This window comes from Hypanus sabinus, chromosome 4, assembly GCF_030144855.1.
Source record: "Hypanus sabinus isolate sHypSab1 chromosome 4, sHypSab1.hap1, whole genome shotgun sequence".
Classification (NCBI taxonomy): Eukaryota; Metazoa; Chordata; class Chondrichthyes; order Myliobatiformes; family Dasyatidae; genus Hypanus; species Hypanus sabinus.
The window spans coordinates 115,091,939-115,109,518 of NC_082709.1; the positions used below are offsets into that span (position 1 = coordinate 115,091,939).

Sequence of the window (17,580 nt, forward strand, 5' to 3'; positions counted from 1 at the left end):
TGACGATAGCTGGCTCTCTCTTGGGGGCTCATTCCCACTTAAAGGCAGAAGAGATGCATGGCTCTCAGAGCAAGGACTTGAAAGTTTAAACAGTGTTTTTTTTCTGTGCTAATGTACTGCTGTGAGCGTGGGTGGAAGAGACAACGTTTTGTGAAATTAACCAGTCTTAACATGGGTTATGCTTAAAATAGTATTGCCAATATACACAAAATAGTAAGACTTCCTGTTTCTTTTCTATTATTAGCAAAATAGATTTGTGGTGATGTCACTGAACTAGTAACTCAAATGTCTTTATGAATGATCACTTTAAGGCAAGTTGAAAATTAAAATGTGGTATAAGAGAGAAATAGAAATACAAAGCTGGTCTAGTGTTTATGTTATCAGACGTGTAGTCAAATAATATCAATAAATAATGTTGTCAATATGCATTCACAGCCACTTAGTGCAAATGCATTTAGAACCCTCATCTAAAGGTGCAACTAACATACTTGAATGTGGCTATGAAGCTCTCGGCTCCTCACAGAAATCAAACTATCAATCCTATCCTTTAGAGAAGAAAAATTGCCATTCTTTATGTCACTGACACAGATGATCCCTGGTAATCTCCGGAATGATTTTTTAGGCTTTGAACTAATACCACATGGACCCAAATGATTCAACTTTTTAAAAGCATCGGCCTTAACAGTGCTAAGGATGATTCTCAAAAACAGTATCCTAAAAATCTGTTCACATAACTCAAAACAAAACCAATAACAACATACAAAGTCTGGCAAAACTCAACAGGCCAGGCAGCATCTATGGATGGAAATAGGTCATTGACATTCTGGGTCGAGACATTCCATCTGGACTGTGTGTTCTCCAAATTAAACTAGGGATGTGCAGTTGGAAATTGTCTTCATGTGGGAGTGAAGCAATGTTGTGCATCTTTCAGGTTAGTGCTCATTACAAAAATTTAAAAAACCCAGAAAGGTGCACAAAAGTTATTACTAATGCTACAATATTATTAATTATATTATTTGGTGTAATTTTGCTTTTCCTCAGAGTCTTTATCTCCAATATAAAACTCCTCAAATGGGGATATCAACAGCAATGCAAAACACAAAACTTACCTTCAGTGACCTACTTAACCTGAGTGATTAGAACAAACACAGTTCTTGTTTGCTAACAGACGACAACTGCAAGTACTCACAACATATCATTCAGAAACACTGAGCTGAAATTGTGAAGATCAGTTTCAGTTTCAGTGCAACTTTATACATGGAAACCCAAAGAAGTCATTCTGTGAACTTCACAGCTGATGATCTTTACGCAACTAGTAGTGACCACGATGTTGTTTTTAAAGCAGTAATGCAATTTCCAGCTCCATATACTTTTGCTGATGATGTGTCAGCCAATAATTTGAAGAAAGGACTGGGTAAGTGTATGACTCAACATAGTGGTTGTTATACAATGTCAAAGTACTCCAAAAGTGTACAACTTAAGGACTGAAAGAAGCAAACTATAGTAGCATCTGGTAGTAAGAGAAGGATTATTTCTCTAGAAAAATTCAGGAAGTGGAGGAATTATGTATAAACTACTTGCATAAACATAACCACATTCATTATGTCACCAAGCTGGATTAACAGGAATTTCCTAAATATCTCCACCGGATGAAAACGGAATGTTACTTTTAACAGCCTTTTTGAAAAGGAGGTTTTTATCAAACTCTGCGTCTCTGTCCTTCTTTCATTATTCCTGCTCTGATTCTCGGGATTACTAGCCAACATAGAAACAGTCGACATACAGTAGTTTTTAAAAAATATCTTATCTCAATTTCCTTGCATACACCTTAACGACAGCAGGTTAAAGGAATTATTGACATGACACTATCGGGCTTATTCATTGCTTTCACTGATCGCTGTAAGAGACCAGTTACTTTATGTTGCTTTCAGTCGATTCTCAGCCCTTGCCTCCTGCGCTTTTGGCTGGATCAGTTCAAATACAGCGCATAAATGTTTGCACTGCATCTTTCAAACAAATTGTTCTAGCTGAATAAGAAATCAGCTGAATAAGCTATATAAGGAAATGAGTTCCCAAAGTGGATGGAAGTATAAAAATGACCAACAAGGAATGATTACTGAAAATTGTGCTTAGCTCAGGAATGCAGCCAAAACAAGGCGTACTAAAGATTAAAATAAAATATGCTTGATCCTCCAGCAGGGCAGCTTTCAACTGAAATAAGAATGCACAAATTCGTACTCTTGCCTTCGATACGTTACCCTGCCAGAATTCCTGGCGGATACTAACAAGGTCCAGTTTCCCCCTTTTCGGATTTGCATTCGAGAAAAGCAGGAAAGGATGAAAGTCTCGTAACTTTTACATTCCTGGATTGTTCCAAACAAAATCAAAGCCCATGAATTTGCTTTGAAATGAACTTATCACTTTGTTGGCAAAGCAAGACAGCTGACTTGCACATTGCAAGGTTCTAAAAACTGAGCGTTTGTGGTAATGGCAAATGTTAGCCCACGCTTCAGTAGATCACTCTGCTGGCTTTGAATGGTTCTCCAGGTCCTCCAGTAACAATAGGTTACTGTCCTAGCTGAATGACAGGCCCACCAAGCATGCAGCTTTTCATTGGTTCTACACTACAGAATTACTTTCAACCCTGAGCATCTTACACAGACTGAGTGTATTACTTGGCCAGTACTGCCCAATCAATGGCAGCCTCTTTGACCATTCTGATCAAGAGCAATGATCTACAGAGCTGTACTTAACTGGAGTTGTTCCGATGTACTCGTGCTTTATACCTAAACCTTCAGTACCACAGTAAACATATTTAAGACCAGGTTGGATAGATTTTTGCATAGGAGGAGAATTAAGTGTTATGGCGAAAGGCAGGTAGGTGAGATGAGTCCATGGTCAATCAGCCATGATTTTATTGAATGGTGGAGCAGGCTCAACACGCCAAATGGCCTACTCCTGTTTCTTATGTTCTTATGTCACTTCCGTCAGTGGTTCAACATCATATTGTGCCTGTTTATGAGCTCTGGGGATTTTATAACAGTAATAGTGCTGTAGGAGTTGAAATGTCAGCAGGACTGCCTCAGAAACTCATGAATTAAAGATTTATCTCATGGATGTTGCTCAGACCAATTGGGCAAAAACATTCAAAGTAATTTTAGTTATTAGTTGTAATAAAATGTTGAGGATTAAGAAAGGAGAGTGGGAAGTGGGAATTTATTTAACTAGAAATGCTAACCCCATACACTATACTAATCACAATTTGTCCTTGCAGATATGTTGAATCCCTGCCCTGCAAACACAGAGTAAAATGACCCAGTCATTTGCATATTGGTCTTGCTATTTTAAGTTGTCCCTCGGAAAAGCCCCACATTTTTCCCCGCATGATGTGCTTCTCCAATTCCCTCAAGCTTTCCCAGTTTGTGTTTACTACAGCCGCGATATAAAAATGGAACAAACTGTTCAAGATGTGAGGAAAATAATAAAAACACTTTGCCTTGAAACTCAGCCTCCCAATTGCTGGAAACTATGTACATAACAGAATGTTCAAATAGACCTTTGAATCACAGAAGGGATTGAGAAAAATATTGGCCCAGACTGCAAGATTGTGGCAGCAGTTCCTCACATATCTCTGTAGAAGGGATTTCCATGCAGATGCAGAAGACCAGACGTTTGTCCACTGCTGTCTAACCAAGGTAACTCATGCATTTCAGCAAAGGGGCACTCAGTCATTGCACTTTACCACCACTTGTGATGGGGAAATTACTCAAATCACTTGCACCAGGGAAGGACACTTGTCCCAACTCAAGTCAATGTATAGGGAGGTTTACAATGGATTTAAATAATTAGTAGCTTACTTTGATCATTTTAATTGGTTTGAGTTTGATTCAAGTTTCAAGTTTAAAGGAGAACAAAATTATTGTTATTCTGGATCTCGTGCAGCATATACAAATCACAATAAGCATAAGTAACACAGAGAAACAAAAAAACAATAAATATAAATCTAAAAGCATCCTATAATGTACAAGTAACTGTACATACATAGAGTGATAGTATGTACCTACATAAGTTGACATGTACGTAGTGGTGGTTAATGGGTGCAGATATTATTCAGCCTGATGACTTGGGGAAAGTAACTGCTTTTGAGTCTAGTGTTCTTGGCATGAAAGTTGCATAGCCTTGTCCCTGATGAGAGTGGGACAAACAGTCCATAAGTAAGTTGGGTATGGTCCTTTATGATATTGCTGGCCTTATTCCAGTAGCTTTCTGTATACGTGCCCTTGGCTGGTGCCAGAGATGCGTTGGGCAGTTTTAGCTACATGTCGTAGAGCCAATTAAATGCTACTGTGTTTTAATTCTCTATTTTCTATGTTGAATAGATCTAATTTTATGTGCCTTGAATATTTTATTAGCTGATGAACATCCAGAAACATACAAGCCCAAAAATTGCTGGAAGTCAAAGTTTGGAATTAAAGCAACACTGCAGGGCACACCGTAATATTTCTGAAAGTGAGACCTTCACTTGCAGGGTTTATAGAACAACACTACAATGCTGTGCTGGGACTTCATTCCCCAGTGAAAGATCCCAGCATATGGCACAGTAGGTACAATCTATCCAGCCAGTACTTGAAGGGGCAACAAGCAGCATATTTCCCACTGCAGGAGATTGTTGCCACTTGTTGGCAACAATGCAGATGGGAGAATACACTCAGTGATTGAGAGGGAGCAGATGGGAGAATACACTCAGGATTCAGAGGGAACAGATGGGAGAATGCATTCAGGATTCAGAGGAGGCAGATGGGAGAATGCACTCAGTGATTGAGAGGGAGCAGATGGGAGAATGCATTCAGGATTCAGAGAGAGCAGATGGGAGAATACACTCAGGATTCGGAGGGAACAGATAAGTGAATGCACAGGGTGCGGAGGGAGCAGATGGGAGAATGCACTCAGGGTATGGAGGGAGCAGATGGGAGAATGCACTCAGGGTTCGGAGGGAGCAGATGGGAGAATACTCTCAGGATTCGGAGGGAGCAGATAGGTGAATGCACTCAGGATTCGGACGGAACAGATAGGAGAATACACTCAGGGTTCGGAGGGAGCAGATGGGTGAATGCACTCATGATTCAGAGGGAGCAGATGGGAGAATACACTCAGGGATTCGGAGGGAGCAGATGGGAGAATACACTCAGGATTCGGAGGGAGCAGGTGGGAGAATACACTCAGTGATTGAGAGGGAGCAGATGGGAGAATACACTCAGGGTTCGGAGGGAGCAGATAGGAGAATACACTCAGGATTCAGAGGGAGCAGATGGGAGAATACACTCATGATTTGGAGGGATCAGATGGGAGAATGCACTCAGAATTCAGAGGGAGCAGAAGGGAAAATGCACTCAGGGTTCAGAGGGAGCAGATGGGAAAATACACTCAGGGGTTGGAGGGAGCAAATGGGAAAATGCACTCAGGGTTCAGAGGGAGCAGATGGGAGAATACACTCAGGATTCAGAGGGAACAGATGGGAGAATGCATTCAGGATTCAGAGGAGGCAGATGGGAGAATGCACTCAGAGTTCGGAGGGAGCAGATGGGAGAATGCAATCAGTGATTGAGAGGGAGCAGATGGGAGAATACACTCAGGGATTCAGAGAGAGCAGATGGGAGAATACACTCAGGATTCGGAGGGAACAGATAAGTGAATGCACAGGGTGCGGAGGGAGCAGATGGGAGAATGCACTCAGGGTATGGAGGGAGCAGAAGGGAAAATGCACTCAGGGTTCGGAGGGAGCAGATGGGAAAATACACTCAGGGTTCAGAGGGAGCAGATGGGAAAATACACTCAGGGGTTGGAGGGAGCAAATGGGAAAATGCACTCAGGATTCAGAGGGAGCAGATGGGAGAATGCACTCAGGATTCGGAGGGAACAGATGGGAGAATGCATTCAGGATTCAGAGGAGGCAGATGGGAGAATGCACTCAGGATTCAGAGGGAGCAGATGGGAGAATGCACTCGGGATTCGGAGGGAACAGATAGGAGAATGAACTCAGGATTCGGAGGGAGCAGAGGGGAGAATACACTCAGGGTTCGGAGAGAACAGATAAGTGAATGCGCAGGGTGCGGAGGGAGCAGATGGGAGAAAGCACTCAGTATTCAGAGGAGCTGATGGGAGAATACACTCAGGGGTTAAAGGGTGCTAGGGATCAGCTATACACTTAATAGGCTTGAACATTTTGCTCCCCACCACCTGCATTATACTGGTTGGGCTGAACTGCAACATCTGCTACATTCTTGCTAGGCTCCAAAACACCCTTTGACACTAAACCACAGCTTTCTGAAAGACCGACACACACTCTAGATGTTTTCTTGGAGTATCGAGCCGCCTCCTCTTGTTGGCAACAATATTGTGTGTGAAGTTTCTGCACTTGGCTGGTGTGTGATCATGCCTTCCAGTGTGCTGGTATCTGACGGTAGCACGCTTACCTTTACTGCAGTTTCGAACTCACCACGTTGAGATTCCACACAGTGACAGTACATGAACTGATCCCTGGAGCATGAATTGAAGAGATGGCTTATTCTCCATTCATGCTCTTTGCACCATTGCCTGTAGTGCGAATGGAAAGGGGAGAAGAGGGGTGGAGCAGAAGGGGTTTGAATGTTAGGCAAAGTGGAGGACAGGGGGCAGAATGCAGTGATAATGGAATATAGAATTCAAGGACTGGAATTGTAGCAATCAGCTGCAGGAGGGGATAATGAGCAATGTGGAGAGTGAACAGCTCCTGAGGGACAGAGAGGAAGGCCATGATGCCAGTCCCTAGTACACTTATCTCCGGTAATCTCCAGTGGCATCCCATAAAGCATTACCAAAAGATACATCCAAATGCAAACTTGGAGGCAGAGTTCATAAAAGCATTTCCCAGCTTATGCACATTATTTCAATCAAAAGAAACAGATGCGATAGTGGTGGAAGAAATCCAACAAACAACTTTCGAATTAATTGAAAAAACATGTCAAACATCAACAAAATTATACGTGGGGGTAAGGAAAGCATGCTGTCCCAGGAGATGGAGCAACAGCACGGCCTCAAAGCTGCAAACACCAATACATCATCTTGTTTACTTAAAATGTCATTTAAAAACTGTGAGATTATTATAATATTAAAAAAGCAATGGGTTATAATTGATCTTTGAATCCCAATTTATTACATGTTTCTGCAGAATATCTTCGTTGTTTGAATTAAATGGCATATTCATCATAATATGTGTCCGGAATACTATTCCATTCATGTGTTTGTGGGGGCTGGATTTGCACCGAAAATGCGTTTTACAATAATGTTCTAGAAAGCCCTTGTTTCTGGACTGAAATACTGAGCAATGCTTGTCCAATTCCATGCCTGGTTTTTTTTCCCATTCTACTCCATGGCAACAGTTCAAAATGGACAACAAACCACTGATATGATAGCTTCAATATTGTTTAAGCCACATTTGGTGCATTTAGTAGGGGGGGAAAGCAATGAAAGAACAAGCAGGAATAACCCAGGTGGCATTTTATCCAGCTCCACCATTTAATAAAAGAATAGCAATTAAATTCTACTTTCCACCTGAACCCTATATCCCTTGGTAAGTATCCAAAAATCTATTGATGTCAGCTTTGGGTATCTTCTTCCACAGGGACAGGAAGGTGCCTGCTTTAGGAGGGGCACCTGGTCCCTTGGATATAGACATTAAACACCAATTGTGTTCTGGACTAAAACGGATGAGGGGTGACCTCATTGGAACTTATTGAATGCTGAAAGGCCCCAGTAGATGCGGAGAGGATGTTTCCTATGATGGAAGAGTCTAAGACAACAGATGACAGCCTCAGAATGGAAGGCATCATTTTAGTTTGGAGATGAGGTGTAGCTAGAAAGTGTTAAGTCTGTGGAATTTTTTGCCAAAGGCAGCTGTGGAGGCCGAGTCTTTGTGTATATTTAAAGCAGAGGTTGATATATTCTTGAATAGTCAGGGCATGAAAGGATACGGGGAGAAGGCAGGGGATTGGGGCTGAGAGGGAAAATGGATCAGCCATTATGAAATGGCGGAGCAGACTCAGTGGGCCAAATGGCCTACTTCTGCTCTGATAACTTAAGGTCTATGGTCTTAAATATTCACAAGAATTGGGGGCAGAAGTTGCCATCTCGCCTTTTGAGGCTGCATTGACCATTCAGCACGATATTGTTCATCAGAGCCATTTTCCCTGCTCTCACCCTATATCCCCTGAACAGTATCGTGTCCAGAAACCTATCAGTCCGTGTTTTCAACTGACTGTGCAGAGTTCTGTAATCAATCAAGAGATTCGAAACCGCGCTAGTCACAAGAAAAATAATCATAAAAACAGAGAGTGCTCAGCAGAGCAGGTAGCATCAGAGGAAAAGAGAAAATGCATGAACATTTCTGTTACCAGCAAAAAGAGCAGGACACAAAGGTTGAATCTTCTGACCGCTAGGGTCCATCCTGCAGAGGTCCCAGGGGTCAGATCCAAGGGAAAACAGGAAGAGCAGCAGGCAATTATATAGCAGTTGTGCTCATTCTTAAAGCTTCTCCAATCAAATTTTTAAAGTGCAAGTTTTAAATATGTGCAAGTCTGCAAATAATGGAACAAGCTGATAAACATGTAAATCACAGAGCAACACCCACAAATTACCAGAGGAAATCAGCAGATGGAGGGGAATAAAGGGTCGAACCTTCGGGCCAAGATTCTTCAGCATGACTGGAAAGGGAAAGCCAGGGTAAGGAGGTGGAGGGAGAGGAAGGAGTAAAAGTTGGCAGGTGATAGGTGAAAACAGGTAAGGGAAAAGATGGATGGATAGGGGGAGAGAGACTGAAGGAAGAAGTTGGGAGGGGATAGGTGAAAAAGGTAAAACGCTGAAGAAGAAGGAATCTAATAGGACAGGAGAGTGGACAATGGGAGAAAGGGAAGAAGGACAGGGATCAGAAGGAGGGGATGGACAGGTGAGGAGAAGAGAAGAGCCTGAATGGGAGATGGAAAAGAGAAAATGGGGGGGGGGGGGGGGGAGAGTTACCAGAAGTTAATGAAATTGATGTCCCTGCCTTCATGTTGGAGATTACCCAGACAGAATGTGGTGTTGTCCCCCAACCTGAGAATGGCCTCAGGTTCTTTGCGGCCTCATGTGTGGCCGTTTTTGATATGGCAAGGACGCTGCCTAGAAGACTAGTGAGTCTTCAGGGTACCGAATTTTCGTGGCTCTGGAGGCGGGCAGACTCGAGGTCGGTGTCTCTGCAGGATATTGGTGTGTCGTGGGAGATGGCAGATCGTCAGTGGCGAGCTGGCTGTGTGCCAAGAGACCCAAGATCTTTGGGCACAGAGCTCAAAAAAGCAACGCAACAGACTTTTGACACCATAGATCAGCGAGTTGTTTTGTTATGTCTCCCCTCTTGCTGTGAAACAGGGATGTCTCTTTTTCCCTTATTAGACAGAGAGAGAGCCTGTGGTATGTCAAAATTCCAGGTGAACGAGTAGTCTTTGGGGAACTACAAGTCTGTGTCTTTATTGATGCTTTGCTGCATGCTTGAGTGCCCAGTGGGAGGTGCCGATGCTTTTATGCAGTTGGGAGGGGGGAAGATCAATGTTTTGCCACTGCTTATGCATGGGGGGGAAGTTAGGGGGGTTTTGGGGTTCTAACATTTAACTATCATTCATTCTTTGGGGCACTCCTCTGTTTTCGCAGATATTTGCGAAGGATGTATATTGTATACATTTCTCTGACATTAAATTGAATCTATTGAACCTATTATGGCAACAGAGGAGGCCAAGGACCGATATGTTGGGATGGGAATGAGAACAAAACATTGCTTGAGTAGTGCAACGTGGTTTTGGTAGTAAAAGAAAGAAAACAGCAGTCTGAACACAAGCAGGGGTCATGGTTAGAATGGAGATACATAACAAGACATGTCGATCAGTTATGTTAAGAGGAAGGAGAAGCTTCTTATGGTGAATAATATTCTTGAGCCAGAAGATAGTGCAGGAACATATATATTCAGTGGCCACTTTATTAGGGACCACCTATACATAATAAAGTGGCTACTGAGTGTATGTTCATGGCCTCCTGCTGCTGCAGCCCATTCACTTCAAGGTTTGACGTGTTGTACATTCAGAGATGCTCTTCTGCACACCACTGTTGTGACTTGTGGTTATTTGAGTTACTGCCACCTTCCTGTCAGCTTAAGTCAGTTTGGCCATTCTTCTCTGACCTCTCTCATTAACAAGGCATTTTTGCCCACAGAGCTGCCACTCACTGGATGTTTATCACATGATTCTCTATATCCTCTATAACCTTGGTAGTTTCTGAGTTAAACCACCCCATCTGACACCAGCAATCATTCCAAGGACAAAGTTACCTTGATCACATTTCTTTCCTGTTCTGGTGTTTGGTCTATACAACAAATGAACCTCTTGACCATGTCTGCATGCTTTAATGCACTGAGATGCTGCCACATGAATGGCTAATTAGATATTTGCATTAATAAGTAAGTGAACAAATGTACCTAATTACATGGAGACAGAGCATAGGTGCTGAATGCTGCAGTGAAGGACCGTAAGATTAAGAAATATTTCTCCTGCAAATTTGCCACTAACTTTTTTATGCAGGAAGTTACATGGAACTCAGCTGACAGCAGTTCAGAGTTTGCAAATGCACTATAATACACAATCTTTTTGGCACAACCACTCAAAATTTCAGAGAAACAATGAGCAATTACATTGTTGTACCCAAAGATCAATCAACATTTTGTAACATAGGCAAATTTTTTGATCGTGCTCTCAAAGATAGCTTCATATGTGGTCTAAAAGGCAAAATAATTCATTTAAAGTTATTAGACACAAAGTACCTACAAATTATTTTATGTGCAGAATTGTAACTTCCATGGGGAAGACAGGCAAGAATTCTACTGAATTCTATCCTCAGTTAGCTCAGCTGGAGGTAGAGGGGGAGATTGAAGCCCATTTTATGGACCTTCTAGCTGACATGTTTGTAAATTCAGACACTTGAGAACAGAAAAGCCAGAACCCAGTCTGTTCCTATGCTGGTGCTGGGGATGGGGGTAAAGCAGAGTAACCTATTTCCCCCTATCTTACTTAATATCATTATGGACATTCTTTTATTTTCATTGGATGCGATGGGTCCGGATTCCATCTCAGTGCAGAAAATACTTAATGCAACACCCTGGCTTTTGCCGATGATGTAGCCCTTGTGAGTGACTCTTACAAGAGCATATCCAAGATCTTCAAGGTCTGAGAGAATTTTTGCAAAAACAGCAGCCTTGAGATGAATCTCAATAAGACTGCTCGATTTTGTTATTTCTAAAATTTTAACAATATCAATAACAGGCTCTGCAGCAAAGGTATGATTCGTTTTATTAGTTCTGGCAATTGGGAAAAGTATATTGGTGCTAGGATTGACTGAGTAGATGATCCCTGGGGAAGACAGGCAAGAATGTCACATAATTCCACCCTCTGCCAACCACAGGTGTAACAGTGCTTCCAGTCCAATGGCAACTCCTTAAGCTTGATATCAAAACACTGATGATGTCATATGTCAGCCAATCTTTTGAAGACCCTGGCCTGGAGTTACACGCTGACTTTTGTTCTTTGCTTGAATGGGACCCGCTCTCGCAGTTTCATGACTGGCCGTTATCCGACACGCCAAGAGTGCGGCCTAAGATTTTGGCTCACCTTTAAAGGCTTACAATCGCAGGGCTCTGGAGACAGGCGGATCGAAAGTCGGTGTCCCAACAGAGTTGGGAGTTGGAAGATCTTTGGCTGTGTACCCAGAGACCTGAGATCTTTGGGCACAGAGCTTCGTAAAAGCAACACAATGGACCTATGACATCATAAACCAGCAAGTTATTTGTTATGTCTCCCCTCTCGCTGTAAAACGGAGTCACCTCTTCCTCTCTTATTAGGGAGAGAGAGCCTGTGGTATGATGTATACAGGGTGAAATGCATAGTCTTTGGGGTACTTCAAGTTTGTGTCTTTGCTGTTGCTTTGCTCACGCTTGAGTGCTCAGTGGCGGGTGCCGATGTTTTTTTTTGCCGGTGGGGTGAGGGGGGATTGTTGCTTGCTGCCGCTTACGTGCAGGCGGGAGGGGAGCTGGGAGGGACTTTGGGGTTTTAACATTTGAATGTTGTACATTCTTTGGGGCGCTCCTCTGTTTTTGTGGATGGTTGTGAAGAAAGGGCATTTCAGGATGTATATTGTATACATTCCTCTGATACCTCTGAAACCTTTGAAGTACTCTTGGTGGTGGAGAGGCAGTTACACCCATACAACTTCTTTTACGTGTATGTGCTACTCACATCAGGAAGAAGTTCATGCAGCAATAGCTTCTAAATTGTAATATTAGTACTGTAGCCTTGAATATGACAGAGAATGAGTCTGTCTTAAGATATTACAAACAGGAAATCTGTCCTGTATTGCAACCACTGCATATTATAGATAATTTACTTTTTGGAAGATTGATGCAGGCAACTGTATTAAATAGAAGTTTAAGGATATAAGGACTTTAATCAGTTTTGATTGACAGAAAGCCAGTAAACATGCGCGTTAACACATGACAAATAGTTCATTTCAGGAAGGAATTTTGGGCAGTTATGGAAGTCTTGTGACAGATATATGATGTGCTATGATAGCCACAGTTTCAAGTTACCAAATAGGGTGACCAGTGATTATAGATGAAGATTTGTTAACTTAGTGCTTACTGTTCAAGTGTAACAAGTGCTTACTGTTCAAGTTGAGATTCTGTCCTGATTATTGCGGGAATCATCTGATATTGGGAGTAAGAATTTAACTTGGAGCTCAAAGACAACGATTTCTTGGATTGCTCAGGTGACTCAGCAAGATATACTGTAGTACTGATGCATATCCATGAATATACTTTAAGAAGATGGGCCGAATAAAGCTTTACAGTCATTCTGCTATTGCCACTTCGACTTATCAACCAATAAAGTATGTTTAAAATGAACACGTCAAGCAGTCATTCCAAGTACTTTCTGCAAAAGGCTGTGGATGAATTACACAATGCTGTACTCATTGGAATTGTCAATATGAACACCCTCGCCAGATAATTAGTGTAATGGCCAAGCATCAACAGAGAGCTGGAAGAAGCTACATCCATGCCAGCAATGCAGGGCCATGGAGATTACAGGCAAGAGACACAACTACAACCATGGATATGGTGGAGCCAATCACGCTAACAAATCCAAATTATTTTTGTCGAAAGGGAACAGTCAGTTATTTGTGCTTATAGACACAATTACAACATGGATTGAAGTCAGATATGTACATATTAGTACCAGAGCAAAACCTACATTAGAAGAGTTAAAGTTGATTTTTGCTGCACATGGAAGACCAATTGATAAATGTACAAAAATGGACCTCAGGTCACCTAGCATTTATTTGGTGGTCAAATGAAAAGTAATGTCATCAAATATCTCTTAATTCTTCCAAATCATTTTGTTTCCATTGAAACAGCAGAGAGAACTGTGTGTGTGTGAAACGAAGCATTGAAATGATAAGTGTTCCAAGTTTATTCCAACTTTGCAATGAACTAACAATTGGCTAGCTTCTTGTTTAATTGCAGTGCAAACCCACACTCTGCTAATGGTTTACGATAGCTGATTGTCTTCACACACATTGATTGTCATTGTACCTGATATTATTGTAACATTGAAATAATTGGCAGGAAAGGTGGGGACTGAGGAGTGTTTTACATCCAAAGGCCAAATAGCATGTGACCTATCTTTCCATGATACCAGAGATAGCAATAATAGTCAATGCAACTCATTTCCTGAGGTCAGGAGCTACAGCTAATTATAACAAAAAATAAATAAAAAGAACTGTATTGGAAGTTCATCCAGACGAGTTCATCCAATTTTCATTAAGAAAGGGATTTTTTTTTGGCTTACTTAAATTAAGATGATTAAATGAGTTGATAGCCAGACAGCAAGAAACACTGTCTTCTGCTAAGGCAATCATATCATCTGGAAATTTGACAGCTGAGACTAACAGATTAGAAAATTGGTGGTTGGTTTCATATTGTAGTATATAACAAGGTACAATAAAAATGTTGTCTTGTGTAGCATTCAATCAGATCAAGTTATTAGAACAGTGTTTCAAGATAGTACAAGCAAATAACAATAACAGTGCAGAATAATGTTACAGTTAGCGAGAAAGTTCAGTGCAAATAGACAATAAGGTGCAAGGTCATAACGAGGTAGACTGTGAGGTCAAGAGCCCATGTTATCATACCAGGGAACAATTTGATTGACTTGTAACTGTGAGGTGGAACCTGTCTTTGAGCTTGGTGGCATATGCTTTCAGGTTTTTGTATCTTCCCTCGATGGGAGGGAGAAGGGAGAATGTACAGGGAATGTACAGGCTGGGTCTTTGATTATGCTGACTGCTTTACTGAGACAGCTAGTATGAGATGCTTTCTGCAGGCTCACTTTCCAGAAGACTGATCTTATGCCCCAGACCACAATAGAATCTGTGGGAAGCAGAGCTAAAGCAAGGCTCCAACATGGAATCAACTCTCTGCCTGTATTAGTTGTCAGGGGCAAGGAGTGAGATAATGACAAGGCAGCAAAATATGTGCTGAGTCAAAGATGATGTCTTTGACCTGCTCAAAATTGAATTTGAGAAATACAAAGGAAAACGTGGGAAAAACTCCTTAAATAAGCAATATTTTTGGAGAGAGAACCTTTCAGGTCAATGACCCTTCATCAGAATGATGTTTACTGACCCACTGAGAGTTTCCAGCATTTTCTGTTTTTATTTAAAATACTGACAGCCTGCAGTTTTTCTTTCATTTTCTCTAAAGCAAAGTTGTGATTCTTCTGGAAGCTGGTATTAACAAAGCAATCTGACAACAGAGAAGTGTTTAAACAAACGGCAAAGGATAAAATGGACAACAGATAGATAGTCAACACAGCAATTGTGTACCAAATGGCAATACAGTTAGATTATTCTGTCAGGAGACCACCTGATTTTCATTTCCATTCATTAGAAGTGTGGTTTATGAGAAGGTATTGAAGTGAACGCATGGATGATTTTGGTTGTGACACCTACACCTTTCAGAATCAGTGTAATATGTATTAGTTTTGTGCATATTTGGTTGTACAATATGTTAGATCCCTGTTATTAATGTTTATGAATAAAGCATTTTATATGGTCTTTCATAATCTTGAAACATTTCAAAGTACCTTAGAGCTTCATCAGAGTGATCACTTGTATGAGGAAGGAAAAAGAAAATGGAATCAAAGTATGGCCAGAGATAAGCTAACTGTATTGGGGATGTTGATTGAGGGTTAACCTTTGGGCCGGATACTGAGAAGAACTTTTATGTGCACCTCATAGGATTATGATTTAATATCTCTTTCAGTAGATACCATCTTCAATCATGCAGTGCTTCCTTTGTACTGCCCTAGTGAATCAATCTGCCTTTTGTCTTCAAGTATCTGGAGACGGACATGAACCGGTGACCTTTTCTATTCTTAGGCTCTGCTGAGACAGATAAGTAAATTAGATGATATCAGGTAAATAAATTATAAAAAGTACTACCAACTGCTTGCATAAACAATGAAACCACGACTGATAAGGAGAATATTTGAAATCCAGATTCCTTTGATATATCAATGATAATAAGTGTTTCAATAACAACTTCAGTTTTTACTGCAACTTTAACATGCTGAAGTGAACCATGATGCTTTGAGGAGCACTTGCAGACAAGCATGTTGCAGAGCCATGTAAGAAAATACTCGGATAGGATATTAGCAAAAGTTTGGTCAAAAAGTTAGACGTTAAGAAGTGCCATAAAAATGAAGGATAAAGAGAGTTAAGGAGTTTTGGAGAAGGAATTCCAGAATTAGGGATTGAAACAGAAAGAGCAAGGCATGGACAGGAGCTCAAGCACTGATAGTATGTAGATTTCTCAGACGTATCAACAGATTTAAGAGGAGTTTTTATCCCACTGGTTATCAGACACTCATATGGTAAAGATGAACTCTTGATCTCTCTCTCCATCTGATCGTGACCCTAGCATTTTATTTGTGTAACTGCTCTGCACCTTTTCTGTAGCTACATTGCTATATTTTCCAATCAGTTTCCTTTATACACTGATGCATGTCATGATTAGCCTGGATGACAAGCAAAGAAAGTTTTTTGCTCTATCTTGGGAAGAGTGACAATAATAAATCAATATCTGCTGGATGTTGTGGAGGGACGAGGCAGGTTTGTGAATCAGGATTAAGATTTTTAAAAGGTTGTTAGAGCACTAATTGGCAGATAAATCAGAACAGGTAGGAATAAGGAGTGAGTTGGACATGGATTCAGTTCAGAACACGCGATGCAACTCCAGATGAGCTTGAGGTCATTGTGGTTTCTACCAGTTCCCCAAAAAACCGTAGACATGCTATTGGACAAACTTGTTCCAAGTTGCAATGGGATCCATTAAAAATTTAAGTGCAATAAAACATTTACCATGCATGATGATGGGAATCCTTTTAACTCATATTTTCCTTGCTTCAGTTATTTGAAACATGGAATGCTCTGTTTAAATTGCAAGCTCATGGGAGAGTTTAAAGCACCAAGGTTTCATTAGGATGATAAGATCAGAATTTTCTCACAGCTGTACTCCAAGGATTCCTGTCATCAAAGCCTGTTCCTCTAGAAACCACTCTGGCAAGACTCAATAAGGGAGGGGATCCTTTGAGCTCACTTCAATACCATTATAGAAGTGACAAGTTAAAGTTGGTCATGGACTTTAAAATTTCACAGGGGCCCCCATTAACGATCTTTCAAAAGAGGAAGACGCAAGATTTTCCCTTAATGTATATCCTTACACCTACTGCAAACTCAGGCAAGGACAAGGCAACATTGTCCCTTTGACTTGGACTAATACTGTATATTTATTACAAGATTAAACTAAGACTTCACTGCAAAAAGAGGTACATGGTAAATCATCACTTGACTCGGTGTGAGACAGCAGTGTCACACCAATTTCAGTCTGAGCTTCTGTGGAAGAACTTCCAGTATTGAAGTCTGGCCCAGGACTTCCTGTAGTATGCACGGGGTAAATCCCAGGACTCTGAGCTTCCTGTAGTATGCACGGGGTAAATACCAGGACTCTGAGCTTCCTGTAGTATGCACGGGGTAAATCCCAGGACTCTGAGCTTCCTGTAGTATGCACGGGGTAAATCCCAGGACTCTGAGCTTCCTGTAGTATGCACGGGGTAAATACCAGGACTCTGAGCTTCCTGTAGCGTGCACGGGGTAAATACCAGGACTCTGAGCTTCCTGTAGCATGCACGGGGTAAATACCAGGACTCTGAGCTTCCTGTAGTGTGCACAGGGAAAATACCAGGACTCTGAGCTTCCTGTAGTGTGCACAGGGAAAATACCAGGACTCTGAGCTTCCTGTAGTGTGCACAGGGAAAATACCAGGACTCTGAGCTTCCTGTAGTATGCACGGGGTAAATACCAGGACTCTGAGCTTCCTGTAGTATGCACGGGGTAAATCCCAGGACTCTGAGCTTC

At 41.5% G+C, this 17,580-nt stretch overlaps 1 protein-coding gene and 1 long non-coding RNA gene across 2 annotated transcripts in view; one reads left to right on the forward strand and one right to left on the reverse strand.

The window, feature by feature from the left end:
- LOC132393124 (rho GTPase-activating protein 6-like) overlaps positions 1 to 17,580 on the reverse strand; it is a 532,445-nt gene that overhangs the window by 446,298 nt on the left and 68,567 nt on the right. The gene's annotated exons all lie outside the window — the stretch shown is intronic.
- LOC132392329 (uncharacterized) overlaps positions 3,558 to 17,580 on the forward strand; it is a 42,842-nt gene continuing 28,819 nt past the window's right edge. The window contains exon 1 of the long non-coding RNA XR_009511493.1: positions 3,558 to 3,695. This is a non-coding gene — a long non-coding RNA (uncharacterized LOC132392329). The remainder of the gene's footprint in view (positions 3,696 to 17,580) is intronic.